Here is a 14,822-nt window from a genome sequence, read left to right on the forward strand (position 1 = left end):
CTTCCCAGGTATCTCTGCGTACAGTCACCAGGCCTTCCTTCCGAGGTACATCTGGGTACAGTAACCAGGCATTCCTTCTAAGGTATCCCTGGGTAAAGTCCCCAGGCCTTCCTTCCGAGGTACCTCTGAATACAGTCACCAGGACTTTCTTCCGAAGTGCGTCTGGGTACAGTCACCAGGCCTTCCTTCCGAGGTACCTCTGGGTACAATCACCGGGCCTTCCTTTCCAGGTACCTCTGGGTACAGTCACCTGGCCTTCCTTCCGAGGTCCCTCTGGGTAGAGTCAGCAGGCCTTCCTTCCGAGGTACCTCTGAGTACAGTCATCCGGCCTTTATTAAGGGGTACGTTTGGGTAGAGTCATCAGGCTTTCCTTCTGAGGAACTTCTCGTTACAGTCACCAGGCCTTCCTCCCGAGGTAACTCTGGTTACAGTCACCAGGCTTTCCGTGGGAATTACCCTGGGTACACTCACCACGCCTTTCCTACGAGTTACCTCTTGGTACAGTCACCAGGCCTTGCTTCTGAGGTACCTCTGGGTACAGTCACCAGGCCTTTCTTACGAGGTACCTCTGGGTACAGTCACCAGGCATTCCTTCAGAATTAGCTCTGGGTACAGTGACCAGGCCGTCCTTCCGAGGTACCTCTGGGTACAGTCACCAGGCCTTCCTTCTCAGGTACCTCTGGGTACAGTCCGCAGGGCTTCTTTCCGAGGTACCGCTGGGTAGTGTCATCAGGCATTTCTTCCCAGGTACCTCTGGGTACAGTCACCAGGCCTTCCTTCCGAGGTACCTCTGACTACAGTCACCAGGCCTTTCTTCCGAGGTACGTCTGGGTACAGTCTCCAGGCCTTCCTTCCGAAGTACCTGTTGGTACTGTCATCAGGACTAGTTTCCGAGGTACCTCTGGGTACACTCACCAGGCCGTTTTGCGAGGTACCTCTGGTTACAGTCTCCAGTCGTTCCTTCTGAGGTACCTCTGGGTACAGTCACCAGGCGTTCCTTCAGAGGTACCTCTGGGTACAGTGAAAGGCCATCCTTCTGAGGTATCTCTGCGTACAGTCATCGGGCTTTCCTTCTGAGATACCTTTGGGTACAGTCACCAGGCGTTCCTTAAGAGGTACCTCTGGGTACAGTCAAAGGCCTTCTTTCTCAGGTACCTCTGGGTACAGTCACCCGGCCTTCTTTCTCAATTCCCTCTGGGTACAGTCACCAGGCCTTTCTTCCGAGGTCCCTTTGGGTACAGTCATCAGGCCTTTCTTAGGAGGTACCTCTGGGTACAGTCACTGCCCTTCTTTCTGAGGTACCTCTGGGTACAGTCACCCGGGATTATTTCTGAGGTCCCTCTAGGTACAGTCACCAGGCTTTTCTTCCGATCTACCTCTGGGTACAGTCACCAGACCTTCCCTCTGAGGTAACTTTGGATACAGTCACCAGCCCTTGTTTCCGAGGTAAGTCTGTGTACCCTCACCAGGCCTTTCTTACGAGGTACCTCCGGGTACAGTCACCAGGCTTTCCTTCTGAGGTACCTATGGGTTTAGTCAACAGGCCTTCCTTTAGAGGTATCTCTGGGTACAGTCACACGGCCTTCTTTCTGAGGTCCCTCTGGGAACAGTCTCTAGGCCTTTCTTCTGAGGTACCTCTGGGTACAGTCACCAGGGCTTTCTCACGAGGTACCTCTGGGTACAGTCACCAGGCATTCCTTCAGAGTTAGCTCTGGGTACAGTGACCAGGCCTTCCTTCCGAGTTACCTCTGGGTACAGTCATCATGCCTTCCTTCTGAGGTACCACTGGGTACACTCACGAGGTTTTTCTTCTGGGGTACCTCTGAGTACAGTCACCAGGCCTTTCTTCGGAGGTACGTCTCGGTAGTCACCAGGCCTTCCTTCCAAGGTAACTCTGGGTATAGTCTCATCAGGCCTTTCTTACGAGGTAACTCTGGGTACAGTCACCGGCTTTCCTTCTGAGGTACCTCTGGGTACACTCACCTGGGCTTATTTCTGAGGTCCCTCTGAGTACAGTCACCAGGCATTCCTTCTGAGGTACCTCTGGGTACAGTCACCAGCCCTTGTTTCCGAGGTAAGTCTGTGTACTCTCAGCAGGCCTTTCTTACGAGGTACCTCTGGGTACAGTCACCAGGCATTCCTTCAGAGTTAGCTCTGGGTACAGTGACCAGGCCTTCCTTCCGAGGTACCTCTGGTTACAGTCATCATGACTTCCTTCTGAGGTACCACTGGGTACAGTCACGAGGTTTTTCTTCTGGGGTACCTCTGAGTACAGTCACCAGGCCTTTCTTCGGAGGTACGTCTCGGTAGTCACCAGGCCTTCCTTCCAAGGTACCTCTGGGTAGAGTCATCAGGCCTTCCTTCCGTGGTGCCTCTGTGTACAGTCACCAGGCCTTCCTTCTGAGGTACCTCTGTGTAGAGTCACCAGGTCTTGCTTCTGAGATACCTCTGGGTACAGTCACCGGGCCTTCCTTCCGAGGTACCTTTGGGTACAGTCTCTGGACCTTCCTTCCGAGGTAACTCTGGGTAAAGTCACTATGCCCTCCTTCCAAGATACCTCTGGGTACAGTCACCAGTCATTCCTTCGGAGGTACCTCTGGGTATAGTCACCAGGCCATCCTTCCGAGGTACCTCTGGATACACTCACCAGGCCTTTTTTCCGCGGTACCTCTGAGTACAGTCACCAGGCATTCCTTCTGAGGTACCTCTGGGTACAGTCACCAGGCCTTCCTTCTGAGATACCCCTGGGTATAGTCACCAGGCCTTCCTTCTGAGATACCTCCGAGTACTGTCACCAGGCCTTCCTTCCCAGTACTTCTAAGTACCGTCACCAAGCATTTCTTTCGAGGTACCTCTGGGTACGGTCACCAGGCCTTCCTTCCGAGGCACTTCTGAATTAAGCCACCAGGCTTTCCTTCCGAAGTACCTCTGGGTACAATCACCAGGCGCTCCTTCTGAGTTAGCTCTGGGTACAGTCACCAGGCCTTTCTTCCGAGGTGCTTCTGTGTACAGTCGCCAGGCCTTCCTTCCGAGGTACCCATGGGTACAGTCACCAGGCCTTCCTTCCGAGGTACCTCTGACTACAGTCACCAGGCCTTTCTTCCGAGGTACGTCTGGGTACAGTCTCCAGGCCTTCCTTCCGAGGAACCTGTGGGTACAGTCATCAGGACTAGTTTCCGAGGTACCTCTGGGTACACTCACCAGGCCGTTCTTACGAGGTACCTCTGGTTACAGTCTCCAGTCGTTCCTTTTGAGGTACCTATGGGTACAATCACTAGGCGTTCCTTCAGGAGTACCTCTGGGTACAGTCAAAAGCCTTCCTTCTGAGGTCCCTCTGGGTACAGTCACTCTGCCTTCTTTCTCAGTTCCCTCTGGGTACAGTCACCAGGCCTTCCTTCCGAGGTACCTCTGACTACAGTCACCAGGCCTTTCTTCCGAGGTACGTCTGGGTACAGTCTCCAGGCCTTCCTTCCGAGGAACCTGTGGGTACAGTCATCAGGACTAGTTTCCGAGGTACCTCTGGGTACACTCACCAGGCCGTTCTTACGAGGTACCTCTGGTTACAGTCTCCAGTCGTTCCTTTTGAGGTACCTATGGGTACAATCACCAGGCGTTCCTTCAGGAGTACCTCTGGGTACAGTCAAAAGCCTTCCTTCTGAGGTCCCTCTGGGTACAGTCACTCTGCCTTCTTTCTCAGTTCCCTCTGGGTACAGTCACCAGGCCTTCCTTCCGACGTACCTCTGGGTACAGTCACCAGGCCTTCCTTCCGAGGTACCTCGGAGTACAGTCACCCGGCCTTTCTTAAGGGGTACGTCTGGGTAGAGTCATCAGGCCTTCCTTCTGAGGTACTTCTCGGAACAGTCACCAGGCCTTTCTTCCGAGGTACCTCTGGCTGCAGTCACCTGGCTTTCCTTGGGAGATACCCTGGGTACAGTCACCACGCCTCTTTCGGAGTTACCTCTAGGTACAGTCACCAGGCCTTCGTTCCGAGGTACCCCTGGGTACAGTTACCAGGCCTTCCTTCTCAGGTACGTCTGGGTACAGTCACGAGATATTTCTTCTGAGGTACCTCTGAGGACAGTCACCAGGCCTTCCTTTCCAGGTACCTCTGGGTACAGTCAGCAGGGCTTCCTTCCGAGGTACCTCTGGGTACAATCACCGGGCCTTCCTTTCCAGGTACCTCTGGGTACAGTCACCTGGCCTTCCTTCCGAGGTCCCTCTGGGTAGAGTCAGCAGGCCTTCCTTCCGAGGTTCCTCTGAGTACAGTCATCTGGCCTTTATTAAGGGGTACGTTTGGGTAGAGTCATCAGGCTTTTCTTCTGAGGAACTTCTCGTTACAGTCACCAGGCCTTCCTCCCGAGGTAACTCTGGTTACAGTCACCAGGCTTTCCGTGGGATTTACCCTGGGTACACTCACCATGCCTTTCCTACGAGTTACCTCTTGGTACAGTCACCAGGCCTTGCTTCTGAGGTACCTCTGGGTACAGTCACCAGGTCTTTCTTACGAGGTACCTCTGGGTACAGTCACCAGGCATTCCTTCAGAATTAGCTCTGGGTACAGTGACCAGGCCTTTCTTCCGAGGTACGTCTGGGTACAGTCTCCAGGCCTTCCTTCCGAAGTACCTGTTGGTACTGTCATCAGGACTAGTTTCCGAGGTACCTCTGGGTACACTCACCAGGCCGTTTTGCGAGGTACCTCTGGTTACAGTCTCCAGTCGTTCCTTCTGAGGTACCTCTGGGTACAGTCACCAGGCGTTCCTTCAGAGGTACCTCTGGGTACAGTGAAAGGCCATCCTTCTGAGGTACCTCTGCGTACAGTCACCAGGCTTTCCTTCTGAGATACCTTTGGGTACAGTCACCAGGCGTTCCTTCAGAGGTACCTCTGGGTACAGTCAAAGGCCTTCTTTCTCAGGTACCTCTGGGTACAGTCACCCGGCCTTCTTTCTCAGTTCCCTCTGGGTACAGTCACCAGGCCTTTCTGCTGAGGTCCGTCTGGGTAGAGTTACCGGCCTTCCTTCTGAGGTACCTCTGAGTAGAGTCACCCGGCCTTCTTTCTGAGGTACCTCTGGGTACAGTCACCAGGCCTTCCTTCTGCGGTATCTCTGAGTAAAGTCCCCAGGCCTTCCTTCCGAGGTACCTCTGAGTACAGTCACCAGGATTTCTTTCCGAGGTACCTCTGCGTACACTCACCAGGCCGTTCTTACGAGGTACCTCTGGGTACAGTCTCCAGTTGTTCCTTCTGAGGTACCTATGGGTACAGTCAAATGCCTTGCTTCTGAAGTACCTCTTGGTACAGTCATCCGGCCTTCTTTCTCAGTTCCCTCTGGGTACAGTCACCAGGCCTTTCTTCCGAGGTCCCCCTGGGCACAGTCACCAGGCCTTTCTGACGAGGTACCGCTGGATACAGTCACCAGGCCTTCCTTCTGATTTATCTCTGGGTACAGTCACCAGGCCTTCCTTCTGAGTTAGCTCTGGGCACAGTCACTAGGCCTTCCTTCCGAGGAACCTCTGGGTACAGTCACCAGGTCTTCCTTCTGAGGTACTTGTCGGTACACTCACCAGGCCTTACTTCCGAGGTACCTCTGGTTACAGTCACCAGGCCTTTCCTACGAGGTATCTCTGGGTACAATCACCAGGCCTTCCTTCTGAGTTAGCTCTGGGCACAGTCACTAGGCCTTCCTTCCGAGGTACCTCTGGGTAGAGTCAAAAGGCATTTCTTCCAGGGTAACTCTGGGTATAGTCTCACCAGGCCTTTCTTACGAGGTATCTCTGGGTACAGTCACCGGCTTTCCTTCTGAGGTACCTCTGGGTACACTCACCTGGGCTTATTTCTGAGGTCCCTCTGGGTGCAGTCACTAGGCCGTTCTTCCGAGCTGCCTGTGTGTACAGTCACCAGGACTTTCTTAGGAGGTACCTCTGGGAACAGTAACCAGGCCTTTCTTCCCAGGTACCTTTGGGTACAGTCACCAGGCCTTTCTTCCGAGGTACCCCTGGATACAGTTACCATGCCTTCCTTTCGAGTAACGTCTGGGTACACTCACCGTACTTTCTAACGAGGTACCTCTGGGTACAGTCACCATTCTTTCCTTCTCAGGTACCTATGGGTACAGTCACCAGGCCTTTCTTCAGAGGTACCTCTGTGTACCGTCCCCGGCCTTCCTTTGAGGTACCTCCGGGTACAGTCACCTGGCCTTCTTTCTGAGGTCCCTCTGGGTACAGTCACCAGGGCACTCTCCGAGGTACCTCTGGTTACAGTCACCAGGCCTTCCTTCTGAGTTAGCTCTGGGTACAGTCACCAGGCCTTTCCTACGAGGTATCTCTGGGTACAGTCACCAGGCCTTCCTTCTGAGTTAGCTCTGGGTACAGTCACCAGGCCTTCCTTCTGAGGCACCTCTGGGTATAGCCACCAGGCCTTCCTTCTGAAGTATCTCTGGGTACAGTCTCCAGGCCTTGCTTCCGAGGTACCTCTGGGTACAGTCATCAGGACTTGTTTCCGAGGTACCTCTGGGAACACTCACCATGCCGTTCTTACGAGGTAACTCTGGTTACAGTCTCCAGTCGTTCCTTCTGAGGTACCTATGGGTACACTCACCAGGTCTTCCTTCAGAGGTACCTCTGGGTACAGTCAAAGGCCTTCCTTCTGAGGTACATCTGGGTACATTCACCAGGCCTTCCTTCTGAGGTACCTGTGCGTACAGTCACTAGGTCTTTCTACTGAGGTACCTCTGAGTACATTAACCAGGCATTCCTTTCGAGGTACCTCTGGGTACATTCACCAGGGCTTCTTTCCGAGGTACCTCTGTTTAGAGTCACCAGGCATTTCTTCCGAGCTAACTCTGGGTACAGTCACCAGGCCTTCCTTCCCAGGTACCTCTGTGTACAGTCACCAGGCTTTCCTTGGGAGTTACCCTGGGTACCATCACCTCGCCTTTCTTCCGAGTTACCTCTAGGTATAGTCACCAGGCCTTCCTTCCGAGGTACCTCTGGGTACACTCACCGGCCTTCCTTCTGAGGTACCTCTGGGTACAGTCACACGGCCTTCTTTCTCAGTTCCCTGTGGGTACAGTCACCAGGCCTTTCTGCCGAGGTCCCTCTGGGTACAGTCACCGGCCTTCCTTTTGAGGTACCTCTGAGTAGAGTTACCCGGCCTTCTTTCTGAGGTACCTCTGGGTACAGTCACCAGGCCTTCCTTCCGAGGTACCTCTGGGTACACTCACCGGCCTTCCTTCCCAGGTACCTCTGGCTACAGTCACCAGGCCTTCCTTTCGAGGTACTTCTGGGTACAGTCACCGGCCTTCCTTCTGAGGTACCTATGGGTACAGTCACATTGCCTTCTTTCTGAGGACCCTCTGGGTACAGTCACCAGGGTTTTCTCTGAGGTACCTCTTGGTACAGTCTCCAGGCCTTCCTTCCGAGGTACCTCTGGGTACAGTCATCAGGCCTTCCTTCTGAGGAAACTCTGGGTACAGTCCCCCGGCCTTCCTTCCGAGGTACCTCTGGGTACAGTCACCAGGCCTTTCTTCCGAGGTACCTCAGGGTACAGTCACCAGGCCTTCCTTCTGAGTTAGCTCTGGGTACAGTCCCCCAGCCTTCCTTCTGAGGTACCTCTGGGTACAGTCACGAGGTCTTTCTTCTGAGGTTCCTCTGCGTACAGTCACCAGGCCTTCCTTCCGGGTTGCCTCTGGGTACAGTCACCAGGCCTTCCTTCCGAGGTACCTCTGGATACAATCACCAGGCCTTTCTTACGAGTTACCTCTGGGTACAGTCACAAGGGTTTTCTTCTGAGGTACCTATGGCTACAGTCACCATGCCTTCCTTCAGAGGTACCTCTGGGTACAATCACCGGCTTTCCTTCTGAGATACTTCTGGGTACAGTCACTCGGCCTTCTTTCTGAGGTCCCTCTTGGTACAGTCACCACGCCTTTCTTCAGAGATACCTCTGGGTGCAGTCACCAGGTATTTCTTACGAGGTACCTCTGGGTGCAGTCACCAGGCTTAACTTCTGAGGTACTTGGGTACTGTCACCAGGCATTGCTTCCGAGGTCCCTCTGGGTACAGCACCAAGTCTTCCTTCTGAGGTCTCTCTGGGTACAGACACGAGGTCTTTCTTCCGAGGTACCTCTGGGTACAGTCACTAGGCCTTTTTTCCGAGGTACTTCTGGGTACAGTCACCAGGCCTTCCTTCCGAGGTGCCTCTGGGTACACTCAGCAGGCCTTCCTTCCAAGGTACCTCTGAGTAGAGTCTCTAGACCCTCCTTCTGAGTTACCTCTGGGAAGAGTCATCAGGCCTTCCTTCTGAGGTACCTCTGCGTATAGGCAGCGAGTCTTCCTTCTGAGGTAACTCTGGGTACAGTCACCAGGCCTTCCTTCCGAGGTATCTCTGGATACAGCCACCAGGCTTTTCTTACAAGGTATCTCTGTGTACAGTCACCAGGACTTCCTTCCAAGGTACCTCTGGGTACAGTCATCAGGTCTTCCTTCCGAAGTACCTCTGGGTACAGTCACCGGGCCTTTGTTTCGAGGTAAATCTGGGTACACTCACCAAGCCTTCTTTTCGAGGCACCTCTGGGTACAGTCACCATCGCTTCCTTCCGATGTACCTCTGGGTAGAGTCACCAGGCATTCCTTCCGAGGTACCTCTGGGTACAGTCAGCATCACTTCCTTCCGAGGTACCTCTGGGGACAGTCACCCGGCCTTCTTTCTGAGGTCCCTCTGGGTACAGTCACCAGGCTTTTTCCCGAGCTAACTCTGGGTACAGTCCCCAGGACTTTCTAACGAGGTACCTCTAGGTACAGTCACCAGGCCTTCCTTCCGAGGTACCTCTGGGTACAGTCACCACGTGTTTCTTCCGAGGTACTTCTGGGTACAGTCACCAGGCCTTCCTTCCGAGCTACCTCTGGGTACAATCACCAGGCCTTCCTTCTGAGGTCACAATGGGTACAGTCACGAGGTCTTTCTTCTGAGGTACCTCTTAGTACAGTCACCAGGCATTTCTTCCGATATACATCTGGGTAGTCACCAGGCTTTCCTTCCGGGGTACATCTCGGTACAGTTACCAGGCCTTCCTTCCGAGGTACCTCTGGGTACAGTCACCAGGCCTTCGTCCGAGGCACTAATGTGTACAGTCACCAGGTCTTCCTTCCAATGTACCTCTGGGTACAGTCATCACGCCTTCCTTCCGATCTACCTCTGGGTACAATCACCAAGCTTTCTTTCTGAGGTACCTCTGAGTACACTCATGAGGTCTTCCTTCCGAGGTACCTCTGGGTACAAGCACCAGGCCTCCTTCTAAGTTAGCTCTGGGTACAGTCCCCCAGCCTTCCTTCCGAGGTATTAATGAGTACAGTTACCAGGCCTTCCTTCTGAGGTACCTCTGGGTACAGTCACGAGTTCTTTCTTCTGAGTTCCTCTGCGTACAGTCACCAGGACTTCCTTCCGGGTTGCCTCTGGGTACAGTCACCCGGCCTTCCTTCCGAGGTACCTTTGGGTACAGTCACCAGGCCTTCCTTCCGAGGTACCTATGGGTACAGTCACCAGGCCTTCCTTTCAGAGGTACTTCTGGGGACAGTCACCAGGCCTTCTTTTCGAGTTACCTCTGGGTACAGTCACCATCGCTTTCTTCCGATGTACCTCTGGGTAGAGTCACCAGGCCTTCCATCCGAGGTACCTCTGGGTACAGTCATCATCACTTCATTCCGAGGTACCTCTGGGGACAGTCACCCGGCCTTCTTTGTGAGGTCCCTCTGGGTACAGTCACCAGGCCTTTCTTCCGAGGTACGTCTGGGTAGTCACCAGGCCTTCCTTCCGTGTTACCTCTATGTACAGTCACCAGGCCTTCCTTTTGAGGTGCCTCTGGGTACAGTAACCAGGCCTTCCTTCACACGTACCTCTGGGTCCAGTCACCTGGCCTTCCTTCCTAGGTGCCTCTGGGTACAGTCACCGGGCCTTCATTCCGAGGTACCTCTGGGTACAGTCACCAGGCCTTTGTTCCGATGTACCTCTGGGTACAGTCACCAGGCTTTTCTTAAGAGGTACCTCTGGGTACACTCACGAGGCTTTCTTTCTGAGTTAGCTCTGTGTACAGTCACCAGGCCTTCCTTCCGAGGTACCTCTGGGTAGAGTCAAAAGGCTTTTCTTCCGAGGTACCTCTGCGTATAGTTACTAGGCCTTTATTCCGAGGTACGCCGGGGTGCCGTCACCAGGCCTTACTTCCGATGTACCTCTGGGTAAAATAACCAGGCCTTCCGTCTGAGCTACCTCTGGGTACAGACACGAGGTCTTTCTTCCGAGGTACCTCTGGGTACAGTCACCAGGCCTTCCTTCCGAGGTGCCTCTGGGTACACTCAGCAGGCCTTCCTCCCGAGGTACTTCTGTGTACAGTCACCAGGCCTTCCTTCCGAGGTACCTCTGGGTACAGTCACCAAGCTTTCCTTCCAAAGTACCTCTGGGTGCAGTCACCAGGCATTTCTTACGAGGTACCTCTGGGTGCAGTCACCAGGCTTAACTTCTGAGGTACTTGGGTACTGTCACCAGGCATTCCTTCCGAGGTCCCTCTGGGTACAGTCACCAGGCCTCACCAGATACCTCGGGTTACAGTCACCAGTCCTTCCTTCTGAGGTACCTCTGGGTACAGTCACTATGCTTTCCTTCTGAAATACCTATGGGTACAGTCACCAGTCCTTTCTTCTGAGTTACTTCTGGGTACTGTCACGAGGTCTTTCTTCTGAAGTACCTCTGAGTACAGTCACCAGGCCTTTCTTCCGAGGTACGTCGGGGTAGTCACCAGGCCTTCCTTCGGTGTTACCTCTATGTACAGTCACCAGGCCTTCTTTTTGAGGTGCCTCTGGGTACAGTCACCAGGCCTTCCTTCACACGTACCTCTGGGTACACTCACAACGCCTTCCTTCCGAGGTACTTCTGGGTACGATCACTGTGCCTTCCTTCCGAGGTACCTCTGGGTACAATCACCAGGCCTTACTTCTGAGGTACCTCTGGATACAGTCACGAGGTCTTTCTTCTGAGGTACCTCTGAGTACAGTCACCAGGCCTTTCTTCCGATGTACTTCTGCGTACTCACCAGGCCTTCCTTCCGAGGTACCTCTGGGTACAGTCACCAGGCCTTCGTCCGAGGCACTAATGTGTACAGTCACCAGGCCTTCCTTCCGATATACCTCTGGGTACAGTCACCAGGCCTTCCTTCCGATGTACCTCTGGGTACAATCACCAGGCCTTCTTTCTGAGGTACCTCTACGTACACTCACGAGGTCTTTCTTCTGAGGTACCTCTGAGTACAGTGATCAGGCATTTCTTCCTAGGTATGTCGGAGAACTCACCAGGCATTCCTTCCGAGGTACCTCTGGGTACAATCACCAGGCCTTCCTTCCGTGGTACCTCTGTGTACAGTCACCTGGAGTATCTTCGGAGTTACGCCTGGGCATAGTCACCAGGCCTTCCTTCTGAGGTACCTATGGGTACAGTCACCAGAACTTCCTTCAGAGGTACCTCTGGGTACAGTCACCAGATCTTCCTTCTGATGTACCTCGGGGTAGAGTCATCAAGCCTTCCTTCTGAGGTACCTCTGCGTAAAGGCAGCGGGTCTTCCTATTGAGGTACCTTTGGGTACAGTCACCAGGCTTTCCTTCCGAGGCATCTCTCGGTACAGTCACCAGGCATTTCTTACGAGGTACCTCTGCGTACATTCACCAGGCTCTCCTTCTGAGGTACCTTCAGTACTGTCACCAGGCATTCCATCCGAGGTACCTCTGGGTACAGTCACCAGGCCTTCCTTCCGAGGCACCTCTGGGTACACCCACTAGGCCTTCCTTCTGAGGTAACTCTGGGTACAGTCACCCGGCCTTCCTTCCGAGGTACCTCTGGGTACAATCACCGGGCCTTCTTTCCGAGGTACCTCTGGGTACAGTCACCATCGCTTCCTTCCGAGATAACTCTGGGTAGAGTCACCAGGCCTTCCTTCCGAGGTACCTTTGTGTACCGTCACCAGGAATTTCTTCCGAGATAACTCTGGGTAGAGTGACGAGGTCTTTCTTCTGAGGTACCTCTGAGTACAGTCACCAGGCCTTTTTTCTGAGGTACTTCTGGGTAGTGACCAGGCCTTCCTTCCGAGTTACCTCTGGGTACAGTTACCAGGCCTCCTTCCGAGGTACCTCTGGGCACAGGCACCAGGCCTCCTTCTGAGATACCTCTGGGTACAGTCACCAGGCCTTTCTTCTGAGCTAACTCTGGGCAGTCACCAAGCCCTTCTTACTAGGTAACTCTGGGTACAGTCACCAGGCCTTCCTTCTGAGTTAGCTCTGGGTAAAGTCCCCCAGCGTTACTTCTGAGGTAGTAATGAGTACAGTTACCAGGCCTTCCTTCCCAGGTACCTCTGGGTACAGTCACCATCACTTCCTTCCGAGGTATCTCTGGGGACAGTCACCCGGCCTTCATTCTGAGGTCCGTCTGGGTACAGTCACCAGGTTTTTCCCGAGCTAACTCTGGGTACAGTCACCAGGACTTTCTTACGAGGTACCTCTAGGTACAGTCATCAGGCCTTCCTTCCGAGGTACCTCTGGGTACAGTCACCAGACCTTTCTTCCGAGGTACTTCTGGGTACAGTCACCAGGCCTTCCTTCCGAGGTACCTCTGGGTACAATTACCAGGCCTTCCTTCTGAGGTCACAATGGGTACAGTTACGAGGTCTTCCTTCTGAGGTACCTCTGAGTACAGTCACCAGACCTTTTTTCCGATGTACTTCTGGGTAGTCACCAGGCCTTTCTTCCGAGGTACTTCTCGGTACAGTCACCAGGCCTTCCTTCCGAGGTACCCCTGGATACAGTTACCATGCCTTCTTTCCGAGTAACCGCTGGGTACACTCACCGTCCTTTCTAACGAGGTACCTCTGGGTACAGTCACCATTCTTTCCTTCTCAGGTACCTATGGGTACAGTCACCAGGCCTTCCTTCAGAGGTACCTCTGTGTACCGCCCCCGGCCTTCCTTCTGAGGTACCAGGACCTGACCTTCTTTCTGAGGTCCCTCTGGGTACAGTCACCAGGCCTTCTTTCTGAGTTAGCTCTGGATACAGTCACCAGGCCTTCCTTTCAAGTTAGCTCTGGGTACAGTCACCAGGCCTTCCTTCCGAGGCACCTCTGGGTAAAATCCCGAGGCCTTCCTTCCGAGGTACCTCTGAGTACAGTCACCAGGCCTTTCTTCCGAGGTACTTCTGGGTACAGTCTTCAGGCCTTCCTTCCGAGGTACCTATGGGTACAGTCATAAGGACTTGTTTCCGAGGTACCTCTGGGTATACTCACCATGCCATTCTTACGAGGTACCTCTGCTTACAGTCTCCAGACGTTCCTTCTGAGGTACCTATGGGTACAGTCACACGGCCTTCTTTCTCAGTTCCCTCTGCGTACAGTCACCAGGCCTTTCTGCCGAGGTCCCTCTGCGTACAGTCACCGGCCTTCCTTCTTTGATACCTCTGAGTAGAGTTACCCGGCCTTCTTTCTGAGGTACCTCTTGGTACAGTCACCAGGCCTTCCTTCTGCGGTATCTCTGAGTAAAGTCCCCAGGCCTTCCTTCCGAGGTACCTCTGAGTACAGTCACCAGGATTTCTTTCCGAGGTACGTCTGGGTACACTCACCAGGTCGTTCTTACGAGGTACCTGTGGGTACAGTCTCCAGTCTTTCCTTCTGAGGTACCTTTGGGTACAGTCACCAGGCCTTCCTTTTGAAGTACCTCTGGGTACAATCACCAGGCCTTCTTTCTGAGGTACCTCTGAGTACACTCACGAGGTCTTTCTTCTGACGTACCTCTGAGTACAGTGACCAGGCCTTTCTTCCTAGGTACGTCTGAGTAGTCACCAGGCATTCCTTCCGAGGTACCTCTGGCTACAGTCACCAGGCCTAACTTCCGTGGTACCTCTGTGTACAGTCACCTGGAGTTTCTTCGAAAATACGCCTGGGTATAGTCACCAGGGTTTCCTTCTGAGGTACCTATGGGTACAGTCACCAGAACTTCCTGCAGAGGTACCTCTGGGTACAGTCACCTGCCTTCCTTCTGAGGTACCTATGGGTACAGTCACCAGATCTTCCTTCTGATGTACCTCTGGGTAGAGTCATCAGGCCTTCCTTCTCAGGTACCTTTGCCTAAAGGCACCGGGTCTTCCTATTGAGGTATCTTTGGGTACAGTCACCAGGCCTTCCTTCCGAGGCATCTCTCGGTACAGTCACCAGGCATTTCTTACCAGGTACCTCTGCGTACATTCACCAGGCTTTCCTTCTGAGGTACCTTGAGTACTGTCACCAGGCATTCCATCCGAGGTACCTCTGGGTACAGTCACCAGGACTTCCTTCCGAGGCACCTCTGGGTACACCCACCAGGCCTTTCTTCTGAGGTAACTCTGGGTACACCCACCAGGCCTTCCTTCTGAGGTAACTCTGGGTAGAGTCACCAGGCCTTCCCTCCGAGGTACCTCTGTGTACAGTCACCAGGAATTCCTTCTGAGGTACCTCTGGGTACAGTGACGAGGTCTTTCTTCTGAGGTACCTCTGAGTACAGTCACCAGGCCTTTTTTCTGAGGTACTTCTGGGTAGTGACCAGGCCTTCCTTCCGAGGTACCTATCGGTACAGTCACCAGGCCTTCCTTCCGAGATAACTCTGGGTACAGTTACCAGGCCTCCTTTTGAGGTACCTCTGGGTACAGTCACCAGGCCTCCTTTTGAGGTACCTCTGTGTACAGTCACCAGGCCTCCTTCTGAGGTACCTCTGGGTACAGTCACCAGGCCTTCCTTCCGAGGTAACTCTGGGTACAGTCACCAGGCT

Source organism: Loxodonta africana, unplaced genomic scaffold, assembly GCF_030014295.1.
Source record: "Loxodonta africana isolate mLoxAfr1 unplaced genomic scaffold, mLoxAfr1.hap2 scaffold_62, whole genome shotgun sequence".
Classification (NCBI taxonomy): Eukaryota; Metazoa; Chordata; class Mammalia; order Proboscidea; family Elephantidae; genus Loxodonta; species Loxodonta africana.